The sequence below is a fragment of the Jaculus jaculus genome, chromosome 16, assembly GCF_020740685.1.
Source record: "Jaculus jaculus isolate mJacJac1 chromosome 16, mJacJac1.mat.Y.cur, whole genome shotgun sequence".
NCBI lineage: Eukaryota > Metazoa > Chordata > Mammalia > Rodentia > Dipodidae > Jaculus > Jaculus jaculus.
The window spans coordinates 44398246-44412740 of NC_059117.1; positions in this window are offsets into that span (position 1 = coordinate 44398246).

Genomic DNA, 14495 nt, shown 5'->3' on the forward strand with positions numbered 1-14495 from the left:
ACTATGAAAAGATCAAATATTAGAATCCAGGGCATAGTAGAAGGAGAAGAATTTCACTCAAAAGGCATAGTAGGTGTCTTCAACAAAATCATAGATGAAAATTTCCCCCAAATTGGGAAAGAGGTGCCAATGCAGATACAGGAAGCGTTTAGAACCCCAGCCAGACAAAACATAGAAAGAACCTCTCCTCGCCATATTATAATCAAACTTCCAAACACACACACCAAAGAAAAAATATTGAAAGCAATTAGAGAGAAAAATCAAGTTACCTACAAAAGTAAGCCCATCAGGATTACAGCAGATTATTCAACACAAACTTTTAAAGCCAGAAGGGCTTGGGGTGATATATTCCAAGTTCTGAAAGATAACAACTGTCAACCAAGGTTACTTTATCCTGCAAAGTTATCCATTCAAATAGATGGAGAAATAAGGACATTTCAAGACAAAAGCAGGTTAAATGAGTATTTGAAGACAAAACCAGCTCTACAGAAAATACTTGATAGAATCCTCAATGCTGAAGAAAAGGAAAAGCACACATAAAAGGAGCCTAGAAAATACAAGCAATCCTCAAATACTAGTTAACAGAAGAGAGCACAGGTAGAACCAGAACCACACACACACACACAAAAATGGCAAACAAAAATACACACCTTTCAATAATATCTCTTAATATCAATGGCCTCAATGCCCCAACAAAAAGACATAGATTTGCAGACTGGGTTAAAAAGCAGGATCCTTCCGGGCGTGGTGGTGCACGCCTTTAATCCCAGCACTCGGGAGGCAGAGGTAGGAGGATTGCCATGAGTTCAAGGTCACCCTGAGATGACAGAGTTAATTCCAGGTCAGCCTGGACCAGAGTGAGACCCTACCTCGAAAAACCGAAAAACAAAAAAAACAAACAAACAAAAAAAAAAGCAGGATCCTACAATTTGTTGTCTCCAAGAAACTCACATTTCTACAAAGGATAGACATTATCTTAGGGTGAAAGGTTGGAAGATGGCGTTTCAAGCAAATGGGCCTAGAAAACAAGGAGGGGTTGCTATCCTAATATCGGACAGGGTAGACTTTAGTCCAACGTTAGTCAAGAAAGATAAGGAAGGTCACTTTATATTGATTAAAGGCACACTCCAACAGGAGGACATTACAATCCTAAACATATATGTACCTAACATGGGGGCTCCCAAATTCGTCAAACAAACACTATTAAAACTAAGGTCACAGATAACACCAAACACAGTGGTGGTGGGTGGCATTAACACCCCACTCTCATCAATTGACAGGTCATCCCAGGAAAAAATAAACAGAAAGTCATCTGGACTAAATGAGGTCATAGAAGGAATGGACCTAACAGATATATACAGGACATTTCATCCAAAAACTGCAGAATATACATTCTTTTCAGCAGCACATGGAACATTCTCTAAAATAGACCATATATTAGGATACAAAGCAAATCTTCACAAAGACCAAAAAAAAATTGAAATAATTCCTTGCATTCTATCTGACCACAATGGAATTAAACTACAAATCAGTAGCAAGAAAGGCTATAGAGCATACACAAAATCATGGAAACTAAACAATACACTACTAAATGATGAATGGGTCAATGAAGAAATCAAGAAGGAAATCAAAAAATTTATAGAGTCAAATGATAATGAGAACACAACATACCAAAATCTCTGGGACACAATGAAGGCAGTTCTAAGAGGTAAATTTATAACTTTAAGTGCCTATGTTAAGAAATTAGAAAGGTCTCAAGTAAACGACCTACTGCTTTGCCTTAAAGCCTTGGAAAAAGAAGAACAAGGCAAACCAAAAATCAGTAGATGGGAAGAAATAATAAAGATTAGGGCAGAAATTAATGAAATAGAAACAAAAAGAACAATCCAAAGAATTAATCAAACAAAGAGTTGGTTCTTTGAAAGGATAAACAAGATTGATAAACCCTTAGCAAATCTGACCAAAAGAAAGAGAGAAGAGACACAAATTAATAAAATCAGAGATGAACAAGGTAGCATCACAACAGATTCCAGAGAAATTAAAGACATACTATAAAGCATATATTCCTCAAAGTATGATAATCTGAAAGAAATGGAGGATTTCCTTGATTTACATGACCTACCTAAATTAAATCAAAATGAGATTAATCACTTAAATACACCAATAACAAACATGGAGATCCAAACAGTTATCAATAATCTCCCAACGAAAAAAAGCCCAGGCCCAGATGGATTCTCTGCTGAATTTTACCAGACTTTTAAGGAAGAGCTAACACCATTGCTTCTTCAGCTTTTCCAGGAAATAGAAAAAGAAGGAATTCTATCAAACTCCTTCTATGAGGCCAGCATCACCCTGATACCAAAACCAGGCAAAGAAAGAACAAAAAAAGAAAATTACAGACCAATCTCCCTCATGAACATAGATGCAAAAATTCTCAACAAAATATTGGCAAACAGAATACAAGAGTATATCAAAAAGATCATTCACCCTGACCAAGTAGGCTTTATCCCAGAGATGCAGGGATGGTTCAACATACACAAATCTATAAATGTAATACATTACATAAACGGGTTGAAGGACAAAAATCACATGATCATCTCATTAGACTCAGATAAAGCATTTGACAAAATCCAACATCCCTTGATGATAAAAGTCCTACAGAGACTGGGAATAGAAGGAACATATCTCAAAATAATAAAGGCTATTTATGACAAGCCTACAGGCAACATATTACTAAGTGGGGAAAAACTGGAAGCTTTTCCACTAAAATCAGGAACAAGACAAGGGTGTCCACTGTCCCCACTTTTATTCAATATAGTTTTGGAAGTCTTAGCCATAGCAATAAGGCAAGAGACACACATAAAAGGGATACAAATTGGAAAGGAAGAGATCAAGTTACCATTATTTGCAGGTGACATGATTCTATACATAAAGGACCCTAAAGACTCTACTAGCAAACTGTGAGAGCTGATCAAACCTACAGCAATGTAGCAGGATACAAAATAAATACACAGAAATCAGTAGCCTTCATATATGCTAACAACAAACATACAGAGGATGAAATCAGAGAATCACTCTCATTCACAAATGCATCAAAAAATAAAGTACCTTGGAATAAACCTAACCAAGGAAGTAAAGAATCTATACAATGAGAACTTTAAAACACTCAAGAGAGAAATTGCAGAAGACACTAGAAAGTGGAGAAACATCCCTTGATCCTGGATTGGAAGAATCAATATTGTGAAAATGGCAATCTTACCTAAAGCAATCTACACATTTAATGCAATCCCTATCAAAATTACAAAGGCTTTCTTCATGGAAATAGAAAAAACAATCCAAAAATTCATTTGGAATCACAAAAAACCTCAAATATCTAAAATAATACTGAACAACAAAAATGAGGCTGGTGGTATCACCATACCTGATTTTAACCTATACTACAGAGCCATAGTAACAAAAACAGCATGGTACTGGCACAAAAACAGACATGTAGATCAGTGGAACAGAATAGAGGACCCAGATGTCAGCCCAAGTAGCTATAGCCACCTGATATTCGATAAAAATGCCCAAAATACTCATTGGAGAAGAGACAGCCTCTTCAGCAAATGGTGTTTTGAAAACTGGATATATATCTGCAGAAGGATGAAAATATATTCTTCTCTCTCTCCATGTACAAGAATTAAGTCCAAAGATTAAAGACCTTAACATCAGACCTGAAACTCTGAAACTGCTAGAGGAAAAAGTAGGGGAAACCCTTCAACATATTGGTCTTGGCAAAGACTTTCTGAATACAACCCCGATTGCTCAGGCAATAAAACCACAGATTAATCACTGGGACCTCATGAAATTACAAAGATTTTGCACTGCAAAGGACACAGTGAAAAAAGCAAAGAGGCAACCTACAGAATGGGAAAAAATCTTTGCCAGCTATTTATCTAATAGAGGATTAATATCTAGGATATACAAAGAACTCAAAAAGTTAATTAATAAGGAATCAAACAAGCCAATCAATAAATGGGCTATGGAGATAAATAGAGAGTTCTCAAAGGAAGAAATACGAATGGCATATAAGCCTTTAAAAAAATGTTCTACATCACTAGTCATCAGGGAAATGCAGATTAAAACTACATTGAGATTCCGTCTCACTCCTGTCAGATTGGCCACCATCATGAAAACAAATGATCATAAATGTTGGCGGGGATGTGGAAAAAGATGAACCCTTCTACACTGCTGGTGGGAATGCAATCTGGTCCAGCCATTGTGGAAAACAGTGTGGAGGTTCCTAAAACAGCTAAAGATTGATCTACCATATGACCCAGCTATAGCACTCCTAGGCATATATCCTGAGGACTCATCTCGTTTCCTTAGAAGTATGTGCTCAACCATGTTTATTGCTGCTCAATTTATAATAGCTGGGAAATGGAACCAGCCTAGATGTCCCTCAACAGATGAGTGGATAATGAAGATGTGGCACATTTATACAATTTATACTCAGCGGTAAAGAAAAATGAAGGTATGAAATTTGCAGAAAAATGGATGGACCTGGAAAGTATGATACTAAGTGAGGTAACCCAGGCCCAGAAAGCCAAGTGCCACATGTTCTCTCTCATATGTGGATCCTAGCTACAGATGATTGGGCTTCTGCATGAGAATGTAAATACTTAGTAGCAGAGGCATGTAAGGTAAAAAGGAGACATAAAGGGTAGAGAAAGGAAGGGAGGAGGATACTTAATAGGTTGATATTGCATATATGTAATTACAATGATTGTAATGGGGAGGTAATATGATGGAGAATGGTATTTCAAATGGGAAAGTGTGGGGTTTGGGAGGGAGGGAATTACCATGGGATATATTTTACAATCATGGAAAATGTTAATAAAAATTTTAAAAAAGGGGGAAAAAAAAGAAAATGCCTACTCTGACTTTAGAGTGAAATTGAATATTGGATTAATTTATTGCTTGGATTTTCTAATTATCTGTAGTATTATTAGATATATCAATCAATCTGGTGTTATATATCTTCAGGTTAGGAGGTTAAAGTGTTAGGTATGGCTCTTAAGACTCACAGTATTTACCAATGTGACCCTAGATGTTTTGTTTGCCTGCTGTGTGAATATCCAAGTAGGCTGAGTGGGGCAAACTACAGGCAGATTCTAAAATTTAACTAAACAATGTGCACTTTTAATGAAGAAAAGCACAGAATATTTATGCAAGATTAGGTATTATGACAACCAGATCCTTTAGCAAAGTTACAGTGCATTACGAAGTGTATTGCCCCACACCCTTAATTCTGTCTCCTAGGAGGCTAAGATTTCTGGTGCTGAGGGTTCCAAGTCAGCTTGTGACCAAGTGAGACCCTTGCCTAATGAACAACAGAAGAGGAAACAAAGGCACTATAAATCAGGAAGCTACAAATGACAAGCCCCAAATATAGCTTATTTAAGAATGGCAGATCCGACCATCCATCAGATTTAATACATAATTTCACCTGACATGGATGGTACAATTAGCACTTCAAATTCAAGCCTATATACCAGGCTTATTTGGTGGGTACTGACCTGGTGCGATCCCGGATACCTTTTGAGCTTGTTCTGTTCTCAGTTATGCTGTGTTCCCACTTGGGTCCTTCTTTGTTGTACTGTGGGCTCAGGTAGGCTGGCCCGGTCCCTGCTTTGGTTGCTGGTGCTGGGTGCTGTGTAGGTGTACTCCCTACCCCAGGTCTGTAGTGCTTTCTGGCACTTATGTGCTAGCAGTGGGAGATGGGAGGCTGTGGGTGGTGGCTCTACTTCTCCCACTGGTCCACATGATCCTCTACCTCACAAGAAGCTCCTCCATTGGTCCCTGCTGTCCACCCTTCATGTTTCTTGAGTTTGCACAGAGGCTGCTATGAGTTGAGAATCCCCTCACCTGGCTTTTCCTGCAACTCAGGCCAAACCTTGCGACTGTAGCTGAACTGACCTCATTCAGCTGCCTCAGTAGCCACTTGTGCCTGCTTCTGTGGGCTCTAGACAGTTTGTATCTCTGCACTTCTCTGCTGTACCTGATAATTTCTTGTACACCTCACTTTTTAGTAGAAGAGTGTTTTGTGCTGGACTTTTTTTTTTTTTTGATGGGGGGCTCTCCCCTAGGCTGCTTGGTTCCTATACTGCCATCTTATCCAAAAGTCTGGCTTATGACCTTTCTAAGGGGAAGGAAAGACTGTAAAGGACTGTGTTGGAACTAGGCTATTGGCACAAGGGCTATCTGCATTCTGCTGCCCAGGTCCAGAGAGTTTGATCAATGTTAAATTTGTAATGGGCCCCATGGACAGAGAGAGTTAAGATTTTAATCTGGAGAATTGAAATTACAGGCACTGAGACAGATTTTAGGTTACTGAAACTGCTATTGTCAAGCAAATTAGTTATCTTAAGGAAGATTCCCCAACTGCTTTACATTAAAATGATGAAAAGGATGCCTGAGGAAAGACTATGATAGAAATACAAACTCTCTTGGAAAAGAGTTGACTGTATAAGAAACCTGCTCTTCAAGGTCATTATTTATTTCATCCCTGAATTAAGAATGGCTATATTCTGCACATCTGGTATTAGTTTAGGGAGCCTGGAAAATGCTTGTAGTATTCATGAAATGCTCACCATTCCAGGAACTGCTGCTGAGATGTGGCATGAGGCAGGGCATGATGGTCCTGACAGGATAACAAAGACATTGGAAGATTGATAATACTTTGCATGGAGACCCAAGGGATGTTTTGAATGTTCTAGGAGTGTGCAATGGCTATACCATGGAGGATGTTGGCTAGGTATGGAAGATTTCACTGGCTACTAAGCTCAGCTGGTGGGGTATAATTGGAAATTCCAAAGACTGTTAGTCACTGATTACATCAGACTTGAACTGGAGAATTTTGATGTTTTCTTGATGGTTGTTGAGTTTACATTGTTCCAGTCTCTCCCTGTTATGCCTTATACCAGTTGAAAATGTTTACTCTGTGACTTTATATGTTGAAAGCACATAACTTGCTTTATTTTACAAGGCTCATAGCTAAGAGATAGTCTTAAATCTCAGATGAGACTTGGGGACCTTTGAAAATGAACTGAGTAAAATTTACAATATGAGATGGTTTTGAATCTATTGGGAGCCAGAGGCAGAATGTGGAAGTTTGAATAGATGTTCCCAAATACATTCAGGAGTTTATTAAAACTTCATGGAATTCCAGCCATTTGGCTGGAGGAGGTGTTACTGGGCAGTTCTTATGGTCCATCCTAAGGTGTGGTGGTGAATTTGGGATTCCAGTTTAAATAACTGCAAAGTACCTGGAGTTCCTCAAGTGTGTTGGTTTCTGGTGTGGCTTTCTTTCTTTCTTTTTTTTTTTTTTTTTTTTTTTTTTTTTTCCTGGATCTTCTCTCTCTCTCAGCTTGGTCCTATGAAAGAGGGCCAGCGACTTCTGCCATTATGGAACTTCTCCTGCATCTATAAGCTTCAATAAATATTCCTTCCTCCATTACTGTGCCTGGTTTGGAGGTTAATCTCAGTGACCTGAAGCTGTCTACTACAACCACTAATCCAATTCTACAGAAAATACTTAAAGTGATCCTTCACATTGAAGAGAAAGGAAGATACATACATGAGAAAATGGGGAAAAAATAAACTAGGTGCAAATAATAGTTAATACAAGAAAATAAAAGAGAAACAGAAAAAGATACAAAATTATGAAGAATGGCAAGAATATATGCACAACTTTCAATAATAACTCTTGACATCAATGGCCTCAATGCCACAACCAAAAGACAGAAAGTCATAAGGATATACTTTAAGAACCTATATTCCAGTGAGTCTGAATTTCTAAAAATTTGGATAAATATATACACCAAAATTAAAGTAAGATGACATAAACCATTTAAACAGGCCTATAACAAGCACTGAGATCAAAGCAGTTTTAAAAATTCTCCTCCCCCACAAAAAAGTCTAGACCCAGATGGATGCACTGGTGAATTCTATCAGACCTTCCCAGAAGAATACCACTGCTTCTCAAACCTTTCCAAAAACCAAAAAGGAATACACAATATAAGTGGACTAAAGAACAACAACAACAACAAAAAAAACCATAAAAATCTCAATTGATCAGCCGGACGTGGTGGCGCACGCCTTTAATCCCAGCACTCGGGAGGCAGAGGTAGGAGGATCGCCATGAGTTCGAGGCCACCCTGAGACTACATAGTTAATTCCAGGTCAGCCTGGGCTAGAGTGAGACCCTACCTCGAAAAACAAAACAAAAAAAAAAAAAAAAGAAATCTCAATAGATGCAAAATAACTTGACAAAATCCAATATCCCTTCATGATAAAAGTCCTAAGTAAATTGGGAGTAGAAAAATATCTCAACATAATAAGTGCTGTTTATGAGAAACCTCTAGGTAACATTGTACTAGATAGGGGAAAAAATGAAGCAATTTCACTAAAATTAAGGATAAGACAAACATGTTCATGGCCCCCACTTTTATTTAATATAGTACTGGAAGTCTTATCTATAGCAATAAAATAAGACACACACACACACACACACACACACACACACACACACACAAATAAAAATTGGAAGAGATCAAATTATCATTATTTACAGATGGTATGATTCTACATAAGGAACCATAAAGTCTCTAGCCTAAAACTATTAAAGCTGATAAGCTTAAGCTCTTTCAGCAAAGTAGCAGGATATGAAATTAACACACAGAAATCAGTAGCATTCCCATGTACCAACAACAAATGTACTGAAAAAAAAAAAAAAAAGAAAGTACATTGAAATAAACCTAAGCAAAAAAGTGAAGGGTTTCTACAATGAAAACTTTAAAACACTCAAGAGGGATTGTAAAAGAAAGTAGCAAATGAAAAGACAACCAGGTTCATAGATTGGAAGAATCAGTATTGTGAAAATAGCAATCATAAAAAAAGCAATCTACACATTTATTGTAATCATCATAAAAATTCCAAAGGCATTCTTCATGGAAATAGTGAAAACAAAAAATCCTAGACTTCCGGTGAAAATGGTGGCGTAGGTACCATGCCAAAGCAGCCTAGGGGGGAAACAGCCAAAAAAATACCTCAGCAAAATACACACTTTTACTAAAAAGTGAAGTGCATAGGAAATTGAAATAGTAGCAGAGAAATAGGAGAGATCCAGAGCCCACATAGGCCAGCAGAAGCAGCTCCAGCAAGTCTGCCTGGTACAGGAGATAGCCACCAGGCTCAGCTTGAGCTGCAGGAAAATCCAGGTGAGGGGAGTTTCCACTCACACTGGAGCTCTCTGCAAACTCAAGAAACATGAAGAGAGAGTGGTAGAGAACAACGGAGGAGCAGATCACAAGGTAGAAGAACACGGAACAGTGAGAGAACTAGAGCAGCATCAGGAGCCTCCCTTCCCCCACCACCAGTGCCCAGCTCCAGCGAACAGAGCAGCAGTCCAGGGCCCTGGCCACACCAACTTGAACCTACAGCGGGACCCAAGCAGGAAATAACTGGGATTACACCAGGGAAGGGTCTCATCTGGTCACAAGCTGACTTGGGACCCTCAACAGATCAGAAATCTTAACTTCCTTGTTATCAGGATTAAAGGGTGTGGGTGGGGCACCACACACCCTAAGGGACAGTTAGAGGATCTGGTTGTCATAATACCTATATTTGGATAAATACTCTGAGCTGTTTTTCATTGAAAGTTACACTATTTACTTAAATTTTAGAATTTGCATGTATTTTGTTCCACTCAGCCTACTTAAATTCTCTCCTAGCAGGCAAACCCAACACCTAGGGTCAGTTTTGTAGATACTCTGAGAGTCTTGAGAGCCACACCTAATGCCTTAAGCTCCTACCCTAAAGTTATATAACATCAGATTGTCTGATACATCTAATAATACCCAGCTAACTAGAAAATCCAATTATTAAATAATCCAGAATGCAAAACTATACACATTATAACACAAGAAACACCAAAAATCAAGACAATATAAATCCACCAAATGTATTAATACATCAGAAATGACCTTCAGTGAGAATGAGTTAGAGGAAATGCCTGAGAAAGATTTCAAAAGAATGATTATAAATATGTTCAAAGAAGAAATAAAAGGAATGAAAGAGGAAATCAAAGGAATCAAAGAAAACACAGGACACCAATTTAATGAAATATAAAGGTCAATACTAGACATAAATAAGGAAACAGAAATAATAAATAAAAATCAGTCAGAGGGGCTGGAGAGATGGCTTAGTGGTTAAGCGCTTGCCTGTGAAGCCTAAGGACCCCGGTTCAAGGCTTGGTTCCCCAGGTCCCACGTTAGCCAGATGCACAAGGGGGCACACGTGTCTGGAGTTCGTTTGCAGAGGCTGGAAGCCCTGGTGCGCCCATTCTCTCTCTCTCCCTCTATCTGTCTTTCTCTATGTGTCTGTTGCTCTCAAATAAATAAATAAAAAATTAAAAAAATTATAAAAAAAATCAGTCAGAATTACTGGCAATGAAGAACACAGTTAATGAAACAAAAATCTCTGTAGATAATCTCACAAGTATAATGGATGAAGAGGACAGAATATCTAAACTAGAAGACCAGGGGACAGATCTAATACAGTCCAGCAAAGAGAAAGACAACCTAATAGAAACGAATGATTGGGAATTTCAAGATATTTGGGACACTATGAAAAGATCAAACATAAGAATTCAGGGCATAGTGAAAGGAGAAAAATTTTACTCCAAAGGCATAGCAGGCATCTTCAGCAAAATCATACAAGAAAAGTTCCCCCAAATTGGGGAAAGAGGTGCTAATGCAAATACAGGAATCCTTTAAAACACCAGCCAGACAAAACCTGGAAAGAACCTCTCCTCTGCATATTATAATCAAACTACCAAACACACAAACTAAGGAAAAAATATTGAAAGCAGCCAGAGAGAAAAATGAAGTTACCTACAAAGGCAATCCTATCAGGATTACAGCAGATTGCTCAACACAAACTTTAAAAGCCAGAAGGGCATGGAGTGATGTATTCCAAGTCCTGAAAGATAACAACTGTTAACCAATGTTACTTTATCCTGAAAAACTATACATTCAAATAGACAGAGAAATAAGGACATTCCACAACAAAAGCAGGCTAAAGGAATATTTGAAGACAAAACCAGCTCTATAGAAAATACTTGAAAGAATCCTCCATGATGAAGAAAAAGAAAAGCACACATAAAAAGAACCTGGAAAACACAAACAATACTCAAATACTAGTTAACACAAGACAGTAAAGGTAAAACCGGAAGAACTACAAAAAAAAATTCAAAATGAATACACACCTTTCAATAATATCTCTTAATATCAATGGCCTCAATGTCCCAACCAAAAGGCATAGGTTCACAGATTGGATTAAAAAGCAGGATCCTTCAATTTGTTGGCTAGAAGAAACCCACCTTTCTACAAAGCATGTACACTATCTTACAGTGAATGGTTGGAAAACGGTGTTTTAAGCAAATGGACTTATATGACAAGCAGGGGTTGCTATCCTAATATCTGACAAGGTAGATTTCAGTCCAACATTACTTAAGAAACATAAGGAAGGTCACTATATATTGATTAAAGGCACTCTCCAACAGGAGGACATTACAATCCTAAGTATATATGCACATAATATAGGGGCCCCAAAATTCATCAAATAAACACTATTAGAGCTAAGTTCACAGATAACACCAAACACAGTGGTAGTGGATGATTTCAACAACCCACTCTCATCAACTGACAGGTCATCCTGGGAAAAAATAAACAGAGAGGCATCTGGAGTAAATGAGGTCATAGAAGGAATGGACCTAACAGATATATACAGGAAATTTCATCCAAATGCAGCAGAATATACATTCTTTTCATTAGTACATGGAACATTCTCTAAAATAGACCATATATTAGGACACAAAGGAAATCTTAACAAATACAGGAAAATTGAAATAATTCCTTGCATTCTATCTGACCACAATGGAATCAAATTACAAATCAATAGCAAGAAAGGCTATAAAGCATACATAAAATCATGGAAATTAAGCAACACACTACTAAATGATGAATGGGTCAATGAAGAAATCAAGGAGGAAATGAAAAAATTTATAGAGACAAATGAAAATGAGAACAAAACATACCAAAATCTCTGGGACACATTGAAGGCAGTACTAAGAGGTAAATTTATAGCTTTAAGTGCCTATATTAAGAAATTAGAAAAGTCACAATAAATGACCTAATGCTTCACCATAAAGCCTTGGAAAAGAAGAACGAGGCAAATCAAAAATCAGTACACTAGAATAAATAATAAAGATTAGGGCAAAAAATTAATGAAATAGAAACCAAAAAAAAAAAAAAATCCAAAGAATCAATGAAACAAAGGGTTGGTTCTTTGAAAGGATAAACAAGATTGTTAAACCCTTAGCAAATCTGACCAAAAGAAAGAGAGAAGAGACACAAATTAATAAAATTGGAGATGAAAAAGGTAACATCACAACAGATGCCAGAGAAATTCAAAAATCATAGGGACATACTATAAAAATACATACTCCACAAAGTATAAAACTCTGAAAGAAATGGATGATTTCCTTGATTTATATGATGTACCTAAGTTAAATCAAAATGAGATCAATCACTTAAATAGACCAATAACAATCATGGAGATCCAAGCAGTTATCAAAAATCTCCCAAATAAAAAAAGTCCAGGCCCAGATGGATTCGCTGCTTAATTTTACCAGACCCTCAGGGAAGAACTAACACCATTGCTTTTTAAGGTTTTCCATAAAACAGAAAAATAAAGAATCCTACCAAATTCCTTCTATGAAGCCAGCATCACCCAAGATACCAAAACCAGGCAAAGATAGAACAAAAAAAGAAAATTACAGACCAATCTCCCTCATGAATATAGATGCAAAAATTCTCAACAAAATATTGGCAAACAGAATATAAGAACATTTCAGAAAGATCATTCACCCTGAACAAGTAGGCTTTATCCCAGAGATGCAGGGATGGTTCAGCATATGCAAATCGATAAATGTAGCACATTATATAAATAAACTGAAGGACAAAAGTCATAGGATCATCTCATTAGATGCACAGAAAGCATTTGACAAAATCAAACATCCCTTCATGATAAAAGTACTACGGAAACTGGGAATAGAAGGAGCATATCTCAATATAATAAAGGCTATTTATGACAAGCATACAGCCAACTTATTTCTAAATGGGGAAAAGCTGGAAGCTTTTCCACTAAAATAAGGAATAAGACAAGGTTGTCCACTGTACCCACTTTTATTTAATAAAGTACTGGAAGGCTTAGCCATAGCAATAAGGCAAGAGATGCACATAAAAGGGATACAAATTGGAAAGGAAGAAATGAAGTTATCATTATTTGCAGATGACATGATTCTATATATAAAAGACCCTAAGACTCTACCAGTAAACTATTAAACACCTACAGCCATGTAGCAGGGTAGAAAATAAATACACAGAAATCAGTGGCATTCTTATATGCTAAGAACAAACATACAGAGGATGAAATCAGTGAATCACTCCCATTCACAACTGCATCAAAGAATATAAAGTAACCTGTAATAAACCTAACCAAGGAACTAAAGGATCTCTACAATGAAATCTATAAAACACTCAGTGAGAAATTGTAGAAGACACTAGGAAATGGAACAACATCCCTTGTGCTGGATTGGAAAAATAAATATTGTGAAAATGGCAATCTTACCAAAAGAAATCTACACATTTAATGCAATCCCCATCAAAATTCCAAAGGCATTCTTAACATAAATAGAAAAAAAAATCCAAAAATTCATTTGGAATCACAAAAAACCTCGAATATCTAAAATAATACTGAACAACAAAAATAAGGCTGTAGGTATCACCATACCTGATTTTAACCTATACTACAGAGCCATCATGGTACTGGCACAAAAGCAGATATGTAGATCAATGGAACAGAATAGAGGACACAGATATAAGTCCAGGGAGCTATGGCCACCCGATATTTGATAAAAATGCCAAAAATACTCATTGGAGAAAAGACAGCATCTTCAGCAAATGGTGCTGGGGAAACTGGATATGTATCTGTAGAAGGATGAAAATAGATTCTTCTCTCTCTCCATGCACAAGAATTAAGTCCAAATGGATTAAAGACCTTACTATCAGACCTGAAACTCTGAAATTGCTAGAGGAAAAAGTAGGAGAAACCCTTCAACATACTCGTCTTGGCAAAAACTTTCTGAATATAACCCCAATTGCTCAAGCAATAAAACCACAGATTAACCACTTGGACCTCATGAAATTACAAAGAATTTGTACTGCAAAGAACACTGTGAATAATACAAAGAGGCAACCTAAAGAATGGGAAAAAATCTTTGCCAGCTATATATCTGATAGAGGATTAATATCTAAGATATACAAAGAACTCAGAAAGTTAAGTAATAAGAAGTCAAACAAGCCAATTAAAAAATGGGCTATGGAGTTAAA